This window comes from Engystomops pustulosus, chromosome 7 (assembly GCF_040894005.1).
Source record: "Engystomops pustulosus chromosome 7, aEngPut4.maternal, whole genome shotgun sequence".
NCBI lineage: Eukaryota > Metazoa > Chordata > Amphibia > Anura > Leptodactylidae > Engystomops > Engystomops pustulosus.
In genome coordinates, this window is record NC_092417.1 from 68,220,317 (window position 1) to 68,245,305 (window position 24,989).

Consider the following 24,989-nt stretch of genomic DNA (forward strand, 5'->3'; position numbering starts at 1 on the left):
TACATCTTATTGGTCCTTGTATGTCTCGTTTTCCATCGGTTCTCAGCAGGTCTTCTCGGTTCGATGTCTTTGCCCTTTGATAGGCCCTATGTAAGGCCTTTTTCGGGTAACCTCTCATCAAGAAGCTTTTGTAGAGGTCATGGCATTCCTTTTCGAAGTCTGATTCAGTTGAGCAGTTCCTCCTTGCTCGGAGGTACTGACTGACTGGGATGCCCCTTTTAATGGGGGTTGGATGCTAGCTCTGCCAGATTAGTAAATTATTTGTGGAAGTTTCTTTTCTGTGAATTGAAGTTTGTATGCGGCCCTCTTCGTCAATCATAATGTTTAGGTCCAGAAAGCAAATGTGCTCATGGTGAATCTCTGAGGTGAAGTGCATACCTATTTTATTGTTGTTAAGGTGAAGAACAAATTCTTTAAAGGTGTCTTGGTCACCCTCCCACAAGATCAGGATATCATCGATATACCTTCCCCCAAAAATAATGTGCTTTGTGAACTCTACTAGGTGGTCCGAAAAAACTATGACAGATTACCACCACCCTAGAAAAATATTCGCATAAGTGGGTGCGTATATGGTCCCCATGGCGGTGCCTCTCACCTGATGGTAAAAGGCACCGCCAAAGAGGAAATAATTGTGTGTTAGGAGAAACTGCAATAATGAAATCAGAAAAGTATTGTGCTTTCTGTACTGTATGGCTTTTGTACTTAAAAAGAAGTTGACTGCTTGTAGCCCTAATGGATGCTGTATATTGCTATAAAGGGCCTCCACGTCCAAGCTAGCCAGGTAAGTATTTTTGGATACCATTATCTCCCTTAATCTAGTGATCACATCTCTCGTGTCGCGTAGATAGGAGGGTAGAGAGGGGACAAATGGGCGTAATAATTTGTCGATATATTCACTTATACCTTGGGTAAGGCAGCCTGTGCCTGAAACAATTGGTCTGCCAGGTGTAGGTTTCACTTGTTTGTGTACTTTTGGCAGGGCATAAAAGGTGGGTATTGTTGGCTTATTGATGAAAAGATATTTTAATTCATCTTTGGAAATCATATTTTCCTCAAATGCACCTGTTAATATGTTTGATAGTTCATGGACAAATCTATCAGTGGGATCCCTTTCCAATATCTTGTAGGTGTTTCTGTCATCTAGTAAACATCTGACCATGTTTACATATTCATCTCTGTCCAGTAGTACTATATTCCCCCCCTTGTCTGAGGGTTTAAAAATCACCTCCTCTAAGGCCATAAGTTCTTCCAGCGCTCCCTGTTCATCCTTCGTGGGGTTGGAGCCAATCATTTTCTTATTGGGCTTTATCCTTTCAAGGTCCTTAGTCACCATGTTTACAAACGCTCGTTATTTTCCCGATGCTCGAGTGCTCGTCTAGAATAACGAACCCCATTGAAGTCAATGGGAGACTTGAGCATTTTTCAAGGGGACCAAGGGTCTGCACAGGGAAGCTTGGCCAAACACCTGGAAACCTCAGAAAATGATGGAAACACCACGGAAATGGACAGGAAACAGCAGGTGCAGCATGCATGGATGCCTCTGAGGCTGCTTAATCGCACCATTATGCCAAAATTATGGGCAACAGCATGGCGATGACAGAGTGACCGAATGAGGCTAGATAGCATCTAAAACATCCAATAATTGACCCTGACATTATAGAAGACGGAATGCAGAGGCAGCGGCAGCAGCGGCAGGCTAGAGAGTGTCATGGCGACATACCCTAAATGGACTCAGGCTTCAAACCAATGGGTGGCAGAGAGGAACCAAAGGAGGTGAGCAAGAAGCGCTGAAATGATATCCTATGTGAACAAAAGGTTGACAGTATATTTAGTCGATAACACAGCATGGTGGCGACATAGTGACCAAGTTCCATAACGTATCTGGTGAAACACCCGAAAAATGAGCCTGACACAGCTCGTTTGATAAGGGGACGACATGTGGAGGCAGCCATGGAGACGACTTCCATGATTAAGAGTGACAGTATGGGGCATCCATATTGCTTCTATGATTGAAACTTCAGGTCTCCAGCATGGCGGCGACAGATGCGCCGAGTTCCATTATGTATCTGGTGAAACACCCGAAAATTCTGCCTGACACAGCTTGTTTGATAAGGGGATGATGTGCTGTATATCCTCTCGTGGTGGACACTGTGGAGGATCGTGGAGGCGAAATGGACAGGAAACAGCAGGGGCAGTATGCATGGATGCCTCTGAGGCTGCCTAATCTTGGGATGGAGCTGGCAGTCTGCTGCCAGGCGAGCTTTCGCCTGTCCAAGCCCCTGTCTCTCGGCTCCTCCGGTTCTATTTTTAATTGTTTTTTCTGAAATGGTTCAATGATTAAGAGCGACAGTATGGGGCATCCATATTGCGCTGCTATAATTGCAACTTCCGGTCTCCAGCATGGCGGCGACAGATGCGCCGAGTTCCATTAGGTATCTGGTGAAACACCCGAAAATTCTGCCTGAGACAGCTCGTTTGCTAAGGGGAAGATGTGTGGAGACAGTAAGGTAGTAGTAGATTAAAGGTGCTGCAGTAAAAACTATGTTAGTTGGATCTTGGGATGGAGCTGGCGGTCCGCTGCCAGGCGAGCTTTCGCCTGTCCAAACCCCTGTCTCTCGGCTCCTCCCAAAACAGCACTTCTAAGAACCTTTTGTATAAGATCAAGTGTAGTAGTGTTTTTATAAGTTTGGGTTATAGCAGGTGAGGGGAATGTAAACAGATGCACAGGAAGCGCTGAAATAATATCAGTAAATGATAAAAGTTTGCCAGTATATTTTGTGGATAACACAGCAGAGTGGCGACAGAGTTAACAAGTTTGATGTGGAAGTCATGAAAACAACCCAAAATTCTGCCTGACACAGCTCGTTTGCTAAGGGGACGATGTATGGAGGCAGTAAGTTAGTAGTAGATTAAATGTGCTGCAGTTAAAACTATGTTAATTGGATCTTGGGATGGAGCTGGTGGTCCGCTGCCAGGCGAGCTTTCGCCTGTCCAAGCCCCTGTCTCTCGGCTTCTCCCCAAACAGCACTTCTAAGAACCTTTTGTATAAGATCAAGTGTAGTAGTGTTTTTATAAGTTTGGGTTATGGCGGGTGAGGGGAATGTAAACAGATGCGCAAGAAGCGCTGAAATAATATCGGTAAATGATAAAAGTTTGCCAGTATATTTTGTGGATAACACAGCAGGGTGGCAACAAAGTTAACAAGTTTGATGTGGAAGCCATGAAAACAACCCAAAATTCTGTCTGACACAGCTCGTTTGCTAAGGGGACGATGTATGGAGGCAGCTTTATGGACGGCTTTGGGACGCAGCTATGGAGATGATGTGTGGAGGTAGAAATGGAGACAACGTGTGGAGGCAGCTATAAAAACGACGTCGCTGCTATGGAGACAATTAAATTTGGATAGTGCCTGTATGTGGCAGTCCAAAAAAGTTTTCAAACCAGAGGAGCAGGTAGGTGGTCCTCCAGAAAAATTAAAAACATAGAGTACTATAGCTAGAGCCAGTTGGCCCTGGCAAAAAATAGCCAGTTTCCTCTTCTTTAGTGTACAAAGAGGAGGAAAAGCTAATAAATTGTCCCACTTAGGTGTTTGAGATGGATATGTGTGTCACTAAGAGCTAAATATAACTTTCGCAAGTCTCCCTGCAAATTCCTCACAATATGGTACTAGCTGCACTATTAGTGCCAGCAAGCCCAGCCACAAGCAAAAAAAAAAAATATATATATAACGCTATTATAACCCTAACAAGGGCTGTTGGGTTCTTGTAGACTCACTCCTGCCTAACAGTAAGCTAATATAACACCCTAACGCTATCCCTGCAGCAGCAGAAACTCTCTCCCTAACGGCATCCAGACAGAGAATGATCCGAGCAGCACCGGCAGGGGCTAGTCTATTCCAAAGTCACCTGATCAGGCTAGCCAACCACTGCGATCGACGTGTAAGGGTACCACGTCATGCTGGGTGGAGTGCAGAGTCTCCTGGCTTGTGATTGGCTCTGTTTCTGGCCGCCAAAAATCAAAGCGGCGGGAGATGCCATTTTCTCGAGCTGGCGAAGTATTCGTCCGAGCAACGAGCAGTTACGAGTACGCTAATGCTCGAACGAGCATCAAGTTCGGACGAGTGTGTTTGCTCATCTCTAATACCTGTTGTTAACAGATATATGGAGGTGATGGATTCTACAAAACTTAATAAACTTGCTCATTTGAGAATAAGCACATAAACTGGTGTTTGTCGCATTGAGCGAACGACAATCTAGATGGGGCAATGATGAGCGAGATATGATGAACCTCTATCTGATCTTTCTATTGTGACAATCTGTATAAACTCCGGTTATAGACTTACCTCTAAGTCCTCTGACAAAAAGAGCTGGCCGGTAAAGAACGACCATTCCTGAATCTCTAGACATACGCTGCTAATAGGGATCGATAAAAGCCCTTTACTCAGCGTAGGAAACCTACTATGTAAAATATCGGCTAAGTCCGGAGACATGCGCATTCAGCTGTCAATAATGATCTCGATCGCAACTCTGTCTAAGTCTTTGGGCATTCGCATAAGAGCCTCTGATACCGGCTGAGATTGCGCAAAGTCCCTAGACATGCGCAGTGGAGGATCTTGACAGCGATTCCGGCTACAAGTTCACTGACATGCGCGAATAATCCGTAAGATTACATCACTTGATGCCTCCTTGAGGATTGGCAGATAGAGCCGAGCCTCCTCTCTGGTGATTGGACAGTGGGCACTGCCCCTGTCACCACGTCAGATCAAAGAGTCTATAAAGGTTAGACTTTAACGCAATGTGCCGCATTATAGCCCCGGTACCCCTGAGGACGCCACTCCACGTGGCAAAACATGTCGGGGGGCTACTGTGTGAATGTTTTTAGATTAAACAGTTCGAAATGGTATATCTACTGGGGAATCAAATGTGTGGCTGTGTTTTTGCTTTGAGTGCTTAGACGTCAGGGCAAGTGTGAAGGAATCCTCCCTTCCCCCCTTCCCCTCCTCCCTTTTGCACGCTTAGTCTTAAAGTTAGAGGATACGTGTACTCATTTTGACTATGTGCGGTGCGAGTAAAGAAGGTGATGAGGTTGTGTGAGAGGGGGTCCCTGAACCTCTAAAGCCGGAGCTTAACCTTGTGGTCACTCTAATCGTGATATGTAAGAACCATAATCGATCATCACGATTAGAAAACGTATAATACACATTGTTGTGGGACATAATCCTAGACTATCTTGTCCCCGACTATCCCGCTTTCAAAACTATTTGAAGCCGCAAGTTTTGAACTGTTTGAGAAATTTTAAACATTTTTTTGCTTTTGGTTGGTCCACATCTTAACTATAAAATGAAAAGTTAAGTTTTAGTGACTAATGGGTATAGCTGTCCTTATACATACATAATAATGTGATGAACTAAAGCATTTTTAAACACAGTCCTGTCATTTCAAGGGTTCAAATCTAATTGTAGAAATTACAAAATTGTAAATAAAATGTTAATTTCTAATATGAAAATACAAAAGAAAAGAGCTGCAAAACTATCAATAAAAATATACTTTATTATATTGCCAATGCACAAAAAAATATATATATATACAAATGTATACCATATAAAATGGGAAAATCAAAGAAAGGGGAGAAAAACAAGTGGCCCTAGATGAAATCGGACCCCCACGGAGTACATAAACCCCCCTCAAAAAGCCCAATGATCTAAAAATACCCAGTGAAAGTTGGTGAAAATTCAATCCAAAAATGTAAAACAATGAAAGGTAAGGTGCCTATTACTCAATACAGCATGGTGAAAACCAGAGGTACCATCCGTCCAGTGTCCACATGCCAACAGTTCACTTATCTGAAATCATGATGATATGGCTATTTAGGGGGGCCAATGGTACACCCTGATGCGTGTTTCGCACAGATACTTCGTCAGGAGGTGAAGTAAATGTGCCGTCCCGCTGTTATATATATCCACTGCCAGCCATCCCACTCATAGACGTACCCACGACGTGAAGGGTCAAACCCTGAGGTTGCGCACCGGAACTACATCACCAAGACACACCCAATCAAATCACATGATCGGAGAGGTGCTCCAATGGAGACTTCCACGCACTTCCCTATGCGTGAGCGTGGCAGGACATTGCAGAGAGATATAGTTAAGTATATATGATGCGCTTTAAACAATACACTAAAGGATTACCTTACAAACTATTTATCTTCTGAACATCCTACTAGTATCTGACACATAAAAAAAGAGATGAGACAGACCAGTGATGAAAGATCCATGAGATGAATATAACTCACAATTACACACTTTAGCTCTGCTCCATCTCAGCTATAACACACACAGAGTGGCTCCCTCCCTTGCATAAAGACCTTATCTTATCTTGCTGGCAGGAAGTGCCTATGTCTGAGCTAGTCTTGCAATGAAGGGGAAGGGGCTGGATGCAAAGTTCACTGCAGTGTGCAGAGAGGAGAAGCCATTCATGAGAAGAATCTGCTCAGCCTGACCATAGTCAGAAGATTTACGGTCGGATCCCGGGAAACCGAAATTGTGTACACCAGGACTGATAGATACATGTTGGAATTATATGTGTGTAATGCTGTATTTATGTTAATAATAGTGAATTAGACAACGTGTCATTTTGTTATCTTTGTGGGAATACCCCTGTAAATATGTTCCTGAGTCCTTTTTTCTCCTGCTTTTCTTCCAAATTTAAGCAGGTCCTATAAATCAGCTTTCTGTCCTGTGTCCACTGATGTGTGATAAAAGCACCTGATGTCTAATCACATAATTCTTAACAATCATTGGATAGTCTAACCTAGAGATCTGAATCATCAAGTTAAATATGCTCCAGGTATAGAGGTAGTGTAAGAGTTAATGGTTAATCTCCTTTCTCTATGCTGTATACAGGACTTCAGAATCACTGCCCATTACAGGAGAAAGAAGGAGCAGAAAAAAGAGAAACTGCCTTATCCATTTCTGAAATACATTTCTGCTGTATCCATTTTTAAATACAGTGCCTTATGAAAGTGTCTTGAACATTTCTACCTTTTGCCACAATTCCGGCTTCAAACATAAAGATATAATTTTAATTTTAAATTTATAATTTTTTTGGTGAAGAATCAACACAAGTGGGACACAATTGTGAAGTGGAATAAAAAGATGCCCTTTTTAATTTTTTGCGTTTTCATTTTTCACCTCCAAAAATCTATAACTTTTTTATTTTTCCATGTACAGAGCTATGTTATGGCTTATTTTCTATGTAACAAATTACACTTCAAAATGGTAAACAGTCCGATTGTTGATCAGCACAGCGAGTATAATGGATCAAGTCCAATGGTGGGTGCACGCCTCCAACAAACCCGATCCATCGGTTTGTAAGGTCAGATATCCAAAAAAATGCAATGAGGCAGAACTCTGGTAAGTATAAAGGTGATCTTTATTCACCCATTGCAAAATAAGGTACAACGTTTCAGCTCATCCATAGGGCCAATGCTTGATAATGGCTCTATGGATGAGCTGAAACGTTGCACCTTACTTCAAAATGGTGGTATGTAATATTCCAGGCCGTGTACTGGGTAGCAGTAAAATTTGTGAAAAAAAACGCATTTGCAACCTATTCTTGTGGACTTGGATTTTAAGGATTTCACTGCACGCCCCAAATGACATGTCTACTTTATTCTTTGGGTCGGTACAATTATGGGGGTAATAAATTTGTATAGGTTTTATACTGTTTTCATACATTTACAAAATTAAAACCTCTTGTACAAAAAAAATGTTGGGGATTTTGCCATCTTCTTGCACTAGTAACTTTTTTATACTTGTTTTTTGCGACTTTTGATGACGTTTACAATGTTATCATTTTTAGGACTGTACAACATTTTTATCACTTTTTATAGAATTTTTTATATTTTTTAAAATGGCAAAAAAGATCGGGTATTTTCGACTTTGGGCTTTATTTTAGGACGCGTCGGGGAGCGTCGAACCCTGGCAAGATGGCGGCGACGCCAACTTTTTGAAGCCGTCGGCAGCTGATCGCAGGTGTTACCGGTAAGCCGACTAGGGAGAGGGCTCAGCCCATGAGGCCTCTCCACGCACCCGGCATGTGACTTAGTATTATGTCACATGTCGGTAAGTGGTTAATCTTTTCTAAAAAATTATAAACTGAAATGTGGGGCGTGCAATATTATTCGACCCCCTTAACTTAATACTTTGTAGCGCCACCTTTAGCTGTGATTACAGCTGAAAGTCACTTGGAGTATCAGGTCTCTATCAGTTTTACACATTGAGAGATTGAAATTCTTGCTTATTCTTCCTTGGGAAACAGCTGGAGCTCAGTGAGGTCGGATGGAGAGCGTTTGTGAACTGCAGTTTTCAGCTCTTTACACAGATTCTCGATTGGATTCAGGTCTGGACTGTGACTTGGCCATTCTAACACCAGGATACGTTTATTTGTGTACCTTCCACTGTAGTTTTGCTTTATGTTTGGGATCGTTGTCTTGTTGGAAGATAAATCTCCGTCCCAGTCTCAGGTCTTTTGCAGACTCCAACAGGTTTTTTCCAGAATGGTCCTGTATTTGGCTCCATCCATCTTGCTGAAGAAAAGCAAGACCAAACCATGATGCTGCCACCACCATGTGTGACAGTGGGGATGGTGTGTTCAGGGTGATGATCTGTGTTGCTTTTACCCCAAACATATCTTTTGGCATTGTGGCCAAAAAGTTTAATTTTGGTTTCATCTGACCAGAGCACCTTCTTCCCCATGTTTGGTGTCTCCCCAAAACAAGACTTTTTATGGAAATCTTTGAGAAATGTCTTTATTCATGCCACTCTTCTATAAAGGGCAGATTTGTGCAGTGTACCACTGATTTCCGTCCTATGGACAGACTCTCCCACCTCAGCTGTAGATCTCTGCAGTTCATCCAGAGTGATCATGGGCCTCTTGGCTGCATCTCTGATAAGTCTTCTCCTTGTATGAGATGAAAGTTTAGAGGGGTATCATGGACCTGCCTGGTGTGTTTGTTGGTCTTTATGATGCAGAACCCTGAGACTATCACAGAGCAGGTGGATTTATACGGAGATCTGATTACACACAGGTGGATTATATTTATCATCATCATCAGTCATTTAGGACAACATTGGATCATTCAGAGATCCTCACTGAACTTCTGGAGTGACTTTGCTGCACTTAAAGTAAAAGGGCCGAATAATATTGCACACCCCACCTTTCAATGTATTATTTTTTTTACAAAAGTTTAAAATATCCAATCAATTTTGTTCCAATTGACAATTGTGTCCCACTTGTTGATTCTTCACCAAAAAATTTACAATTTTATATCTTTATGTTTGAAGCCTGAAATGTGGCAAAAAGTAGAAAAGTTCAAGGGGACAGAATACTTTCGCAAGGCAATGTATTTAACAAATATTAATTATTGAATCGTTATTTTCCATTATTATTCAATTTATGGACATCTTGGCTTGATTGTTATATTACTGCTGTCAGTTATTCTATTCTACTTTTAAAATATCAGTCTCCAGTTTCTTTTCCATGCAGAGGCATCCAGTGAAAAATGTAAACAGAATATATATCTCTCTCTGATAACATTTATTATGGTATTGATATGAAATCTACCTGCCTGGTTTAGGACCCTACCTATAAGTATGAAGTTCAATGTACCCCAGAAAGGTATACAATGAAATCTTTGGAGCTGAGCTTTAAATGACATCATTATGTCAAAATGAGTGATGTCACTGGTCTCAGTCTCAACCTTCTCATGGACTATAATAAATGTATGCAAGACAGTTTTAATATACTTCACAAACAGACATTACAGTGAAGCCTCTGTCAGATTAGTAACATATTCCATTTACTGTAAAACATTTTGACAAACTGATTTAAGGCGGCAGAAGAGAGTGTAAAATTTTAGGGTTCAGTGGCAGCACATTCAAACAGGACATTGCAAGTCGAAATGAAAATTCACCAGGTTTTATGATTTGTGCAACTCTGAGCGCCATCTGCTGTTCATAATATATATTGTTTCAGATATTTTTCTTCATTGTTTACAATAGGTTACAGTGTATCTCAACCTCTTGCCCTACAGTTATAGCAAAACTGCATCAGTTTACATGTCCTCATGCTGAAAATTGTAGTTTCAGATTATCAATAGAGCCAGATTTAAAGTGATGCCTATTTTTTCTAATTTTTCTTTATACATTTGTAGTATTTAAGATTATTAGTAGAATATCTAGAGAAGGTTTATCACACAGCCTTCACAGAAAGCACACATGGGAATTTAAAGGGGAGATTCAACATATGTCAGTGCTCCGCACACCAGCATATGATAAAGCCACAGCTGCCAAGCAGGCCGTGCTGCTGTGGTGGACAAAACTGCACCAGGTCCGACCTAGCGTGGTTTCGCATAAAATCCTGTGGACACTAAGTGGCGAATGTTCAAATGCTTTTAGAAAGTGCACAGGTACGGGGTAAGAATTCCCTTCACGCCCCTCCATGCCATGTGGCATAGTCCTGAAAAATTGCTATTATTTCAGTGCTTTTACATCAGATAACTGGAGTAAAAAGATTAATAAATGTCCCCCATGGGCGGGGGCACAACTACAGCAGTAGCAGCCATAGCAGCTGCTACAGGGCCCAAAGTGTTAAGGGGCCCAGCCAACTGACCTGACACACTAAAGAATAGAGGATGTGCACTATTATATACATATTATTCTGCATAATATGTATGTAACAATGCACATCTACCACAGTACATCATTGAGCTGGGAGGGGATAGCAGGGAGGCAGGACTAGGAATCTGCCATCTCTACTCCATGTCGCAAACTTCTGCCCTTGGATAAGAAGACTGCCTGACAGTGAATACATACAGTACATGTCTGCATGAGAATATAAATCTATGAATGTACTACTATGTCGGTGGGCGGCACAGTGTAGAAAAAGGGTTCAACTTGATGGGTGCAGGCTACAGCATGTCTGATCCAAGACTTCTACGTTCCAACAGCAAATCAAAGAAGTAGCAGTACTCCGTGTCAAATTCGAAGGTGTTTATTCACCAGGTGAAAGTACAGCAACGTTTCAGCTAACTCAATGTAGCCATTCTCAAGCAGTGATAAGGGTGTTACATGGCGGGTTTAAATCCCCCGCAGGATGTGACGTCAGGGATGACGTTTAACAATATAATATATATTAAAATTGTGCAAAATGCAAACATGATATATTGATACATTAAAATGTATAGAGTGGAATAATAAAGTTTTGCATTATTCGTGATGAGTAGTGAGATGACACACAACACCGCGGCACTCCGGCTCCCATATCCTAAAAAAGCGATCTGGGCATGTCCAAGCGTTGCTTGGTAACCACCCAAACATTGCGTGGGAAAACAAATAATAAATACAAGGCACCTTGGAGTCTTCCACATTTTGCACTCAGATTGAGTCCACCAAGAAGAGGCCGTATTAGTACCTTCCGACGAGGAGTTGCTCCGGACGTGACTGCCAGGATTCTGCGATCCCTCGCGTATGTCAACAGCTTTGCGTCACAGACGGAGTCTCACCTCTCACAAGAGTATCGCTCCGAGTGACAGGGACTCCACCCAGTGTGCACCCGCTGGGGAAAGCAGGTAAGTATGTCCAATTGTGATTAAGCCGTCGGGACCAGAGGAACAAGCGTCTCTTGGACGTTACTGCTCCAGGGTCGATAGAATGGTTGGTGAAACATGTTCCCAATATCCATCAGGACTGAACACCTCCAAAACGACACCTATCGGGCGGATCCCTCGGTGCCAATAAGGCTGTCACGGTCAATCTGGATACCCTCAGCGAAATATGCAACATCGGGCGTTGTGGCTTCTTGTTTGTGCAGAATGGAAAAATAAAAAATAATAAATAAAGAGGAGGGAGTGGTAGGTTGCTGCCCGGTGGTGGGTGTCTCTTGTTGTGAAGAACATAGTCTGTGTAGGAAACAAACATTTTAACTTGCCCTTGTCCTAAAATTTATGTGGGTGAAACCACGACTGAATGTAGATTTAGACTGAGCAATCACCGCTCTACCATCAATACGGCAAAAATTGACTTACCTGTCCCAAGACACTTTATCGAGTGTGGACATAACATCCACCAGTTGAAATTTTGTATCATTGATCATGTCCCCCCTATGAGGAGAGGGGGTGACAGACAAAAAGCATTGAAGCAACGAGAAGCCAGGTGGATTCATAGACTTAATTCTCTCCACCCTTTTGGCCTCAATATTGAATTCAATCTGAACACTCTTTTGTGAGTTTTGCCCTATGCACCGGCCATCTATGTGCCACCATCATACCTCTGAGTTTTGTATGTTACAAATATGAATCTTTTGTCTGTATTTGATCATTTATGTGTTTTCTCTTTTTGTTTCCTACACAGACTATGTTCTTCACAACAAGAGACCCCACCACCGGGCAGCAACCTACCACTCCCTACTCTTTATCTATTATTTTTTATTTTTCCGTTCTGCACAAACAAGAAGCCACGATGCCCGATGTTGCATATTTATCTGAGGGTATCCAGATTGTCCGTGACAGCCTTATTGGCACCAAGGGATCCGCCTGATAGGTGTCGTTTTGGAGGTGTTCAGTCCTGATGGATATTGGGAACATGTTTCACCAACCATTCTATTGACCCTGGAGCGGTAACATTTCTCTGGTCTCGACGGCTTAATCACAATTGGACATACTTACCTGCTTTCCCCAGCGGGTACGGATAGTATTTAAACCCCTTTAAATTTTTCACTCTTTGTTTCATTGCAGCCAATTGGTAAGATCAAAAAAGTTATTTTTTTGCTCATTAATGTACACTAATGAAATAGATATTTTGCTAATTTATTAAATAAGAAAAACTGAAATATCACATGGTCATAAGTATTCAGACCCTTTGCTCAGTATTAAGTAGAAGCTCTTTTGAGCTTGTACAACCATGAGTCTTCTTGGGAATGATGCAACAAGTTTTTCACACCTTGCGTCACCACTATGTTTCACTGTTAGGATTGTATTTACTTTTCTGCACACATACCGCTTAGAATTAACACCAAGAAGTTCAATCTTAGTCTCATAAGACCAGAGAATATTATTTCTCATAGTTTGGGAGTCCTTCATTTGTTTTTTTTGCAAACTATATGCAGGCTTTCATCGCCACACTCTTCCATAAATGCCCGACTGGTTGAGTGCTGCAGTGATTGTTGACTTTTTGGAACTTTCTCATATCTTCCTACTTTATCACTGTGATCCACAGTGATCTTGGGGTCCTTTTTTCACCTCTCTCACCAAGGCTCTTCTCACACGATTGCTTAGTCTGGCTGTACAGCCAGGTCGAGAAAGAGTTATCATCCCAAACTTCTTCCATTTAAGGATTATGGAGGCCACTGTGATCTTAGAAACCTTGAGTGCTGCAGAAATTCTTTTATAACCTTGGCCAGATCTGTGCATTGCCACAATTCTGTCTTTGAGCTCCATAGGCAGTTCCTTAGACCTCATAATTCTCATTTAGTCTGACATGCACTGTAAGCTGTGAAGTCTTACATATATATGAGTGTATAAATGTGTTTATGTTGAACTTCATATCTGTACACTAGTATATAAATATAAGTGATTGTATAAACATGTTTGTGCATAGGGAAAATATTTTTAAGGAGAATGGGGTCCCCACTTAGTAGTCTGCTATGGGGAGAAAGCTCTCCTAGTCACGCCCCTACCTATAGTGGTATCTCTAGCTAGCTTGGTGTGCATAATATGATTGGTAGGATAACACACAGAAGGAGCAAAAAAACATAAGAAAAGCTTACCCTGACACATAAACCTTATAATTTTATTTTGCCTGTAATAATCATTAAAACCAAAATGCCTTTATGCAACTGGGGTTAAGGATCCCAAATTTGTTTTTACCAACTGGTGTCAGTGGCTGGTGCATTAGTTATCAAAGGGGAGTGGCCATGAGTGTGATCTGTGATCTGTGATTATGAGTGTGATCTGACACCCCCTGACATATAAGAATTATAGCCACTTCAAGGAGTCAGACATTCAGCTCAGGCAATGCAATGCAGTGACGTAATTGCTCAGTGTGGACCATGCTGCCGACGAACTGCTCATTGCTCTGCTATATCCTTAACCTGTTCCCGTCAATGCCCATTTTTGTTTTTACGTTTCTGTTTTTTTCTCCCCTTCTTTAAATATCCCTTCCTTAAATATCCCTATAGACGCTTAGATTTCTTATGATCTGGCCAATTCTTGGTTACAGTCTCATGGAAACATACATGGTAAACATACTTCTCTTCAGTGTATCCCACCAACTCCAGTTGACAATATTTTCACTGATACTTATTCCTTCCCCTCCATGCTCTATTCCAGGCATATACCCTCCTCCTGGTCAAATCATGACTCGGTTTTCACAGTTTTTAAGTTTGGGGCCCTGTACCGCTGGTGATTAAATGAAGCCCTAATGGTAGATTCCAATGTCCACTCACAAATAGACCTATCATACGATAGCACATAAGGCAGTTGGCAGCGTAATGTAAAAGAGAGCGCTCACAGCTGCAACACAAAATCAACTACACAGACTAGAATTAGCTAATCAACTACACCCCAACCTGCACCTTATCAAATGTACACTCACCGGCCACTTTATTAGGTACACCTGTCCAACTGCTCGTTAACACTTAATTTCTAATCAGCCAATCACATGGCGGCAACTCAGTGCATTTAGGCATGTAGACATGGTCTAGACAATCTCCTGCAGTTCAAACCGAGCATCAGTATGGGGAAGAAAGGTGACTTGAGTGCCTTTGAACGTGGCATGGTTGTTGTTGCCAGAAGGGCTGGTCTGAGTATTTCAGAAACTGCTGATCTACTGGGATTTTCACGCACAACCATCTCTAGGGTTTACAGAGAATGGTCCGAAAAAGAAAAAACATCCAGTGAGTGGCAGTTCTGTGGGCAGAAATGCTTTGTTGATGCCAGAGGTCAGAGGAGAATGGGCAGACTGGTTTGAGCTGATAGAAAGGCAACAGTGACTCAAATCACCACCCGTTACAACCAAGGTAGGCAGAAGAGCATCTTTGAACGCACAGTACGTCGAACTTTGAGGCAGATGGGCTACAGCAGCAGAAGACCACACCGGGTGCCACTCCTTTCAGCTAAGAACAGGAAACTGAGGCTACAATTTGCACAAGCTCATCGAAATTGGACAGTAGAAGATTGGAAAAACGTTGCCTGGTCTGATGAGTCTCGATTTCTGCTGCGCCATTTGGATGGTAGGGTCAGAATTTGGCGTCGACAACATGAAAGCATGGATCCATCCTGCCTTGTATCAACGGTTCAGGCTGGTGGTGGTGGTGTCATGGTGTGGGAAATATTTTCTTGGCACTCTTTGTGCCCCTTGGTACCAATTGAGCATCGTTGCAACGCCACAGCCTACCTGAGTATTGTTGCTGACCATGTCCATCCCTTTATGACCACAATGTACCCAACATCTGATGGCTACTTTCAGCAGGATAATGCGCCATGTCATAAAGCTGGAATCATCTCAGGCTGGTTTCTTGAACATGACAATGAGTTCACTGTAGTCAAATGGCCTCCACAGTTACCAGATCTCAATCCAATAGAGCATCTTTGGGATGCAGTGGAACGGGAGATTCGCATCATGGATGTGCAGCCGACAAATCTGCGGCAACTGTGTGATGCCATCATGTCAATATGGACCAAAATCTCTGAGGAATGCTTCCAGCACCTTGTTGAATCTATGCCACGAAGAATTGAGGCAGTTCTGAAGGCAAAAGGGGGTCCAACCCGTTACTAGCATGGTGTACCTAATAAAGTAGCCGGTGAGTGTATATAAGATACTGAATTTCAACTTTAAGCCCTGCTCACTATGAGAACCAAAAGAGCACTTAAATGGACACAAGTGCTATTTTACAAACACTCTAACAAAATGGATACAATGCTGGCACATCACCTATAACAAAAAGAACCCATTATCACAGTCTTCCACATCAAAAGACAAAATGGGAATGTCACTTCTCATCCTGAACGCAGGAATTTAAGCCACTTTTACCAATCACTCTACACTCCATCCACCCAACTGGATCCCTTTTAAAATAGATAACTTCCTGAATTTGATTCACCTACCCTCGCTTCCACTGTCAGCAGTAGACACCCTTATGTCCAAAGGAAATCCAGCATAGTCACGGAGAATGCATTAAAATCCAATATCTTTTATTTCTTCATGTTAAAAATGTTAAAAAAGTTAAAAAAGTAGAGCAACACACGGACAAGTCAGACCTATGCGTTTCGTCTAAATCGACTTAAAGGGGTTGTGTCACCATTGCACATTGCTGTAATTGGGTCCAATGCATTGTTAAAAGTACTTTCACCATTTACACTTATTACAAAATCTGCAGGCTTACTGAGATAACTCCTTTTGTTCTGGTTGCTGGCGCCCCCCGGTGGTAGCTGTGTCCCGTCCTGAGCAACAGCTGATCTGGCCGAGTCTGCGCACAGGGAGTCAGTCAGCTGTTCTCCACTACAGATCACTCCACGGGCTCACAGCTCCTCTGCACACTGAGAGATCACCTGACACACTGCAGCCAATAGGAGGTGAGAGAGGAGGAGGGGCAGAGATTGTGCTGTGATGGCCACTGCTCACCAGCTACAGAGGAGCCTACAGCAGCAGATACAATGTAACTGCAGCCAGACATGTCTGCTCAGAGGAGTCCTCTCCCAACATGGATCATAGCAATGTATCAGCCCTTTCCTCCCTCCACCATTAGTCAGGTCACACAGGAGGCTGCAGAGATAACACAAGTAACAGGCTGAGCTCTGACCTCTCCTGATGCAGTCCTCCTCCTGTACTCTCCTCCATGCACTGTCCCTCCATGCTACCCTGCTCTCCTGCAAAGGGGCCCCTGTGCCTGACTAGCAGGGAAGTCGCTAAACATCAGCAACATGTGAGAAGCTGTCACCTATCTCCTATCTATCTCTCTATCTATCACATATCCATCTATCTATCACATATCCATCTATCACATATCCATCTATCTATCTCCTATCCATCTATCACATATCTATCTATTTATCTATCACATATCTATCTATCACATATCTATCTATCTATCTATCTATCTATCTATCTATCTATCTCCTATCTATCACATATCTATCTATCTATCTATCTATCTATCTCCTATCTATCACATATCTATCTATCTATCTATCTATCACATATCCATCCATCTATATCACATATCCATCTATCTATCACATATCCATCTATCTATCACATATCCATCTATCTATCTATCACATATCTATCACATATCCATCTATCTATCTATCTATCTATCTATCTATCTATCACATATCTATCTATCACATATCCATCTATCACATATCCATCTATCTATCACATATCCATCTATCTATCACATATCCATCTATCTATCACATATCTATCACATATCTATCACATATCCATCTATCTATCACATATCTATCACATATCCATCCATCTATCTATCACATATCCATCCATCTATCTATCACATATCCATCTATCTATCTATCTATCTATCTATCTATCTATCTATCTATCACATATCTATCACATATCTATCACATATCCATCTATCTATCACATATCCATCTATCTATCTATCACATATCCATCTATCTATCTATCACATATCCATCTATCTATCTATCACATATCTATCACATATCCATCTATCTATCTATCACATATCCATCTATCTATCTATCTATCACATATCTATCACATATCGATCTATCTATCACATATCTATCTATCTATCTATCTATCTATCTATCTATCTATCTATCTATCTATCACATATCTATCTATCTAGTGATTTGGTTGCAATTCCTTACAAAATACACAGAAAGAGATGCAATCAACATGCAAAAATACAAAAGTTTATTAGTAAAAGTCATAAAAACAACTATTGCACCTAATTTTGTACAATCAATGCATACAAGAAGAGCAAAACAATGTATTCTCACAGCATCATGGTCGGTCAGGCGGACAGTAAAGTGTAAATATGTCGGAGGTCTAGAAAAATGCAGGGACAGCAAACTCCATGCATATCCTCACTTCAAAGTGACTTCCTCAGGGGTAAGTGTCACTTTGGAGTGACGATACACGTGGGGTTTGCCTCCCCTGCAACCACCTAGACTTCCGCCATGCATGTCAACCTGACCGACCATGATGCTGTGAGAATACATAGTACATGTGTACTATGTGCAGTGTCCTGTGTAGTGTGCAGGGGGCGCCAGATTCAGGATTTCTGGCGCACGTTCTTCATGAATCTGGTGCCCCCTGCACTGCTTTGACAGACTGCACCAACTTTTTTTGGTGCACTTTTAACATGGGGTGTATGACATATTTCTATTGGACTTCTATTGGATCAGTAAATGCAGGGACTATTTGAGCACAGCAGGTGGAAGGAGACTCTGAAGGCTGAGCGCTCTGTAGCACTGAGTTGTGCAATAACTGCCGCTGTCAGTGCTGTGCATGTGCCTGGCCCCTCCCACATCTGCTTCTCTGTGGAGCAGAATAGAGGCTGAATAAGCATCATAATAACACATAGAAAGGAATCTTTAATTCCAGGTAACCATTACAAATAGATTTTTGAAATATTTTAACCTCTTTGACAGCTTTTTGTAGTCAATTGTTTCGTGGCATAAACCCTTTAATCATGGTCTCGTCTAACAAGAGTACACCTCATCCATTTAAACCATATTGATTAACACCTGTGGAACCAGGTAAGAGTCACATGATGCAGAGAAAAAAGGGAGGGGGGAAGAAAGAGCGATTTCCTCTTATCGTGTCTAGGCACATATTCAGACTCTAGTAACACAGTATGATGCGAAAATATAAAAAAACATACAAAAGTCACAAATGTAAACAATGTGTACATCAACAAGTAAGAGAACGACTAATGGGAAGCATTATGTTACATGTTTGTGGAGTCCATTTGAAATTCATACATTTTTAATTTGATATTAATTAAGGGATATTATTTTATGGTATAATTAAATACAAACAACAAAGATTCATTGTCTGAAAATATCCCATTAATAAACTTTTCATAATGGACATAACATGAGAGTCCATTTATGTTTGCCTATTTCAAGAAATAAATAAATTGATAAATAAATGGATTATGGCAAACATAAATAAGATAATAACAAACTAATCATTTAACGAACAAAAATATTCCTTTTGTAGAAATGTAACTAAAATACATATAATGCAATAATTAATATAAAATTAAAAATGTATGAATTTCAAATGGACTCCACAAACATGTAACATAATGTTTCCTATTAGTCATTCTCTTTCTTGTTGATGTACACATTGTTTTAATTTGTGACTTTTGTATGTTTTTTTATATTTTCGCATCATACTGTGGTACTAGAGTCTGAATATGTGCCTAGACACGATAAGAGGCAATCGCTCTTTCTCCCCCCCTCCCTTTTTTCTCTGGTTAATATGGTTTAAATGGATGAGGTGTACTCTTGTTAGACGGGACCATGATTAAGTTGATTTAGACGAAACGCGTAGGTCTGACTTGTCCGTGTGTTGCTCTATGTGTTGTCAAGCTTTTTTAACATGAAGAAATAAAAGATATTGGATTTTAATGCATTCTCCGTGCCTATGCTGGATTTCCTTTGGATGTTTGCCTTATCACTGCATGGAGGGTCTGCACGCTAAATATATCCGTGCATCGGGAGGATTGCATACTTAACCGCAAAGGTGAGCTGGCCACACCGTTTGTTTTTGCTAGACACCCTTATGGCCCCAATTACGGATGAGGAAATCAAAGTGAAAAACTTTAAATAAGCCAAATCCCTGGGCCCTGGCAGCCTCTACGCCGACTATTATAAAATATTTCACTTCCTCCTCCAACATATGCATACATGCTCTAACACCCCTTCAACCAAGCAACTGTAGACCCATTTTCTTAATAAATTTGGACCTAAAATTATTCACTTCAATATTATTCTTTCTCTGTTGATTTATAGAGATCAAGTTGGTTTTATCCCGCCCCCCAAGCACCGACAATATCAGAAAGAAGTTGAACATTCTACCCTCAGCAAATTATTATTGCACTCCCTTGGTTATGTTCTCATTAGATATAGAAAAGGCTTTTGACACAGTCCTATGACCATATCTATTCAAAGTCTTGGACTGCTATGGATTCCCACCACATTTTGTAACTTCTCAATGACCAGCCAGCAACCTACGCTCCCCCCCAATTCCATGATACATGACAGAGGTACCCCCTTATCACCAGCACTTTTTGCTCTAACCATGGAACCCCTGGCTGAAGCAATACGGACCATCCCCAATATTCAGAGTTATAAACCAATGTGCAATAGTTACAAAGTTAGTCTTTTTGCAAATGACTTGCTCCTTTATATGACTAACGCCCACACCATCCTAACCTGATGTGACTTCTTAATAGCTTCAACACCATATCTGGGCTAAGGGTAACCATGAGCAATTCAGAAACCCTTTGCCTACACATCATACATAGGACATAGGAAACTGTAGTGGACTTGGGAGTATGACTTACAAACCATAAATCACTCCTATTCCGCTGCAATTATACCCCTTTTAATAGTGCAATTCCAAACACATTTAAACATCTGGTCCAAACCGTCCCATTTCTACCTTATAATGAAATCATTGCTAATTATGAAGTCCCCTTTTCTGAACTCGATCAAATACTGCATTTTGTACGGGCTATACGGTCAGCAATAAGCCAGCAATGGTCAACAGTAAAGCTCATCATTTGATTCAGTTTATAGCCCTAGTGACCAGAATTCATATATCATTGAAATGGCAAACACCTGAACTATCATTCACTGCAGTTAAGAATAGAATTAACTTATTGATATTGTTCAAGAGAATTGAGGCGACCAGGACAGACACCTTTTGATTATTTTAAGGAATTTGGAAATCATGGATTCCCTCAAAAGGACCCCCTACCCTGGAGAGAGCTCTTTGAACTAACATGGCTCCTATATTTCCCTTCCCAATTCCAAGATATCTTCCTTCATGGCAAGTCTCAGTGTATTATTTCCTACCTCCTTAGTTCTTAAGTTGAATTTGTATGTAAGTCGGAACTGTAATATTTTATAATTGTAGCTCCAGACAAACATTTTTTTAGTCCCAGTGAAATTGGATTTTCCAAATCTTTTGCTGTAATGGGAACAATGATTATCAATGATACCTAATTACAGACACCTTACCGCTGATCATTGCCACCTGGGAACAAAGTAAAGTATCTAGAGAACTTCACCAGATGTCTCAGGGAGGTTAGTCTGCAACTAGGGGTTGTCTGTAAGTCAGGTGTCCTTAAGTAGAGGGCAATCTACTTTAGTTATGAGTCTCCTAACACCAGTAAAAGGCCTATTAGCTGTGTGGTTGAGGATCTTTCAAGGGAAGCTGAGATTTTTGCATAGAAAAACATTTTTCATAGTAAAACGGATACCGTCACACAGGGAGTAATAGGCAGCCTGCACCCTAAGGCCCTCTAGAGTTAGTGCAGTTAGTGACCCAAACCTCTTTTTTTTTTATTCATCAAAATGTTATCATTTACTCAATCTCGTTTACAACATGAGACATATTCTTAATCGTATTTCTCATCATGTGCAGTGAGTCCACCCATTCTTTCACTGACAAATCCGTTACATCTTTCTGACACTTTTCATAACATTCAATTGCAGAAGGGAAATTCTGGTACTCTCTGGTAACACAGGAACACAGGACTCAGGAGCAGGAACACACGGGAACGCAGGGAAACTCAGCAAGGAAGCTTTCTCAATGGCATAAGCACCAAGATCCGGCAAGGCAGGAAGGGAGGTACCTAAAAATAATGTGGAGGTGTTCAGCCAGAGCACCAATCAGCGGTGTGCTGGCCCTTTAAATTTTCGACAGCCAGTGTGTGAGCGCCCTAGGAGGCGGGGACACGCGCACGGCAGTCTGATGGCGATCAGGAACCAGGATGAGGTGAGTCTGGTGCAGGGGCTGCAGCTAGGGCACACAGAGTAACACGGGTGCGCCCGCGATCCGAGACAGGGATTGCAGGAGAACCTATGACAATTCCCCCCCTTCAGCCTCCCCCTCTTCCTGGGCCTGAGAAATTGCAGAAGCAGGTTCTTGTCCAGGATGTTATCTTCTGGCTCCCACAATCTCTCCCCAGGACCAAATCCTTTCCAGTCTACAAGAAATAACCGCCTACCTCTCACCGTCTTCATAACCATGATCTCCTTCACCTCAAAGACATCAGTGGAATCAGCCTGTGGCGTCAGGGGTGGAACTTGCCAGGCGAAGTGGTTCAAGATGACTGACTTGAGAAGAGAAACGTAGAAGAAGTTGGGTATGCGCATGCTCGGAGGGAGTCGCAACTTGTAGGCCACCGGTTTGATGCAACTAAGGATTTCAAATGGACCCAAGAATGGGGTCCCAATTTGTAGCCAGGGATCTTCAGCTGGACGTATTTGGAGGATAGCCAGACCCTGTCACCAGGAGCTAAGACAGGAAACGGTCGATGTTTTTTGTCCGCTTGACGCTTGGTCTAAGCTGAAACTTCGAGCAATGAGGTGCGGACTTGTTCCCAGATGACTTTTAGATCCTGTACCAAGTCCTCCACAGCAGGAACATCTGTAGACATGGGTAACGGAAAAGGAGGCCATGGAAGCAGTCCATAGTTAATAAAGAAGGGGGCAAAACCAGCAGAAATGGAGTCTAGGCGGACACAAAGTGACGGAGGTAGCAACCCAAAGTCTGATTCACCCTCTCCACTTGGCCATAGACTGAGGGTGATAGGCAGAGGAAAAGTCCAATTTCACCTGCAACTGGCTGCACAGAGATCTCCAGAACTTGGACACGAACTGAGCACCTTAATCCGAAACAATGTGCTGGGGAAGGCCATGAAGCCGGAAGATGTGCCGGAAGAAGAGAGGCACAAAATGGGACATCTTAGAAAAGCGGTCAGTAACCACCCAGATGACGGTATTGTCAGATGATGGTGGCAGATCTGTAATAAAGTCCTAAGCAACATGAGACCACGGGCAGGTAGGCATGGGTAATGGCGACAGAAGACCAGCAGGTTTTTGTCGTGAGAGCTTATTGCGAGCACAAGAGGCACAGGAACCCACAAAATCCCAAACATCCTTGACCAAGTCAGGCCACCAATAGAATCGGGAAATGAGGGCCACAGAGCGCTGCACCCTAGGGTGCCCAGCCACACGAGAAGAATGTCCCCAGGTCAGAAGGAGGAGTAGGAGGCGTCAACTTCCACCACTACCGGCTTTTCAGTATCAGGTTGCATAAGAACTGATGCAGAGGAAAAAGCAGTCTTTAAGTTCGTGAAAGCTTCTTCTGCCGCTGGAGGCCAGACACGGGGATTTGCGCCTTTCCTCGTTAGTGCCACCATCGGAGCTACCAGAGATTAAAAATGTGGGATAAATTGTCTTCAATAATTTGCAAAGCCCGGAAATCTTTGAATAGCACCTGGTCCCACTGGGCGTGGCCCCTGAAGAACCGCAGATAACTTGGCAGGATCCATCTGCAAGCCTTTATTGGAAATTATGTAGCCGAGGAATGTAAAGCTTTTCTGATGAAACTGCCACTTTTCCAGTTTGGCGTAGAGATGGTTAACCCTAAGGCAACTGAGCATGTGCCGTACATGGAACTGGTGGGACTCGAGATCAGCAGAATACAGAAGGATGTCATCCAGGTATACCACAACACAACTGTACAATAAGTCCCTGAAGATGACATTAACAAATTCCTGGAAAACGGTTGGCACATTACAGTCCAAAGGGCATAACTAAATATTCAAAATGCCCATCATGGGTGTTAAAGGCGGTCTTCCACTCGTCATCCTTCCTGACACGGATGAGATTGTAGGCCCCATGAAAATCCAATTTGGAAAAGATTCTCGCACCCTGTAGACGGTCAAACAACTCCGTGATCAGCGCCAGAGAATAGCGATTCTTAACGGTGACCATGTTAAGACCGCTATTCTATTACAGCTGTGGAGAGAGCCATATTTCTTGGTGACGAAAAAGAAACCTGCACCAGCTGGACAGGAGGATTTGTATATGAAGTCTCTTTGCAGGTTCAAACATGGTAGCAGTCTCAGATACCCATAGCGGGTACACCCGACCCCGTGGAGCCGGGCAGCAGGTCAATGGGGCAATCGTAGGGACGATATGGAGGTACGGTCTAGGAGAACACATCTGCGAAGTCCTGGTACGGAGCGGATGAAGGACCTCCATACAGTGAGAGGAACAATCCAGACCCCAACAGAGAATCTCCCTAGAAGACCAGTCCAGAACAGGGGCACGATGCTGCAACTAGGGGAGACCCAGCAGGAGAGCAGAAGTGCTTTGGGGCAGCACAAAAAAGGAAAGCCTCTCTTTATGTAAGGCACCAAATTGCAGGAGCAGGGGTTCCGTGCAGAACCAGATGGGCATGGAGAGAATCTGGCCACTGACCGAGGCAATGGACAGTGGCTTCTTGAGACAGACCACCGGGAAGTGATGCTGGGAGACCAGGGCAGCAACCACAAAGTTCGCTGTAGAGCCCGAATCCAGGAAAGTGGAAACCTGGATCTGGACGCTCGGGAAGAGTCAGGTGTGGAGAAGCTTTGTTCACACCTAGGGACGCTTCTCCCAAGAACCCTAGGTGCTGGCGTTTCCCGGATGTTGGGGATAAACAGGACAAGTACCGATTAAGTGCTCTGGGCTGGCACAATACAGGCAGTAGTTCCCCTGTCGTCGACTGGCACACTCTTGTAGGGAGAATTGGATTTGGTCCATCTGCATAGGTTCTTCAGTAGATGATTCAGGCTGAGGCTGATGCGGCTTTTAGAAGGCAGGTGTCAGGCGAGGAAATGCCAGGCGAGGGTGCTCAGAGCGTA

General features: G+C 42.5%; 2 protein-coding genes across 2 annotated transcripts in view; both read left to right on the forward strand.

The window, feature by feature from the left end:
- GSC (goosecoid homeobox) overlaps window positions 1–12,464 on the forward strand; it is a 136,520-nt gene extending 124,056 nt beyond the window's left edge. The window contains exon 7 of the mRNA XM_072116272.1: window positions 12,410–12,464. The gene's annotated coding sequence lies outside the window, so the exon portion shown is untranslated. The remainder of the gene's footprint in view (window positions 1–12,409) is intronic.
- Window positions 1–24,989, forward strand: part of LOC140069954 (alpha-1-antitrypsin-like) — a 213,224-nt gene that overhangs the window by 71,304 nt on the left and 116,931 nt on the right. The window lies entirely within an intron of this gene.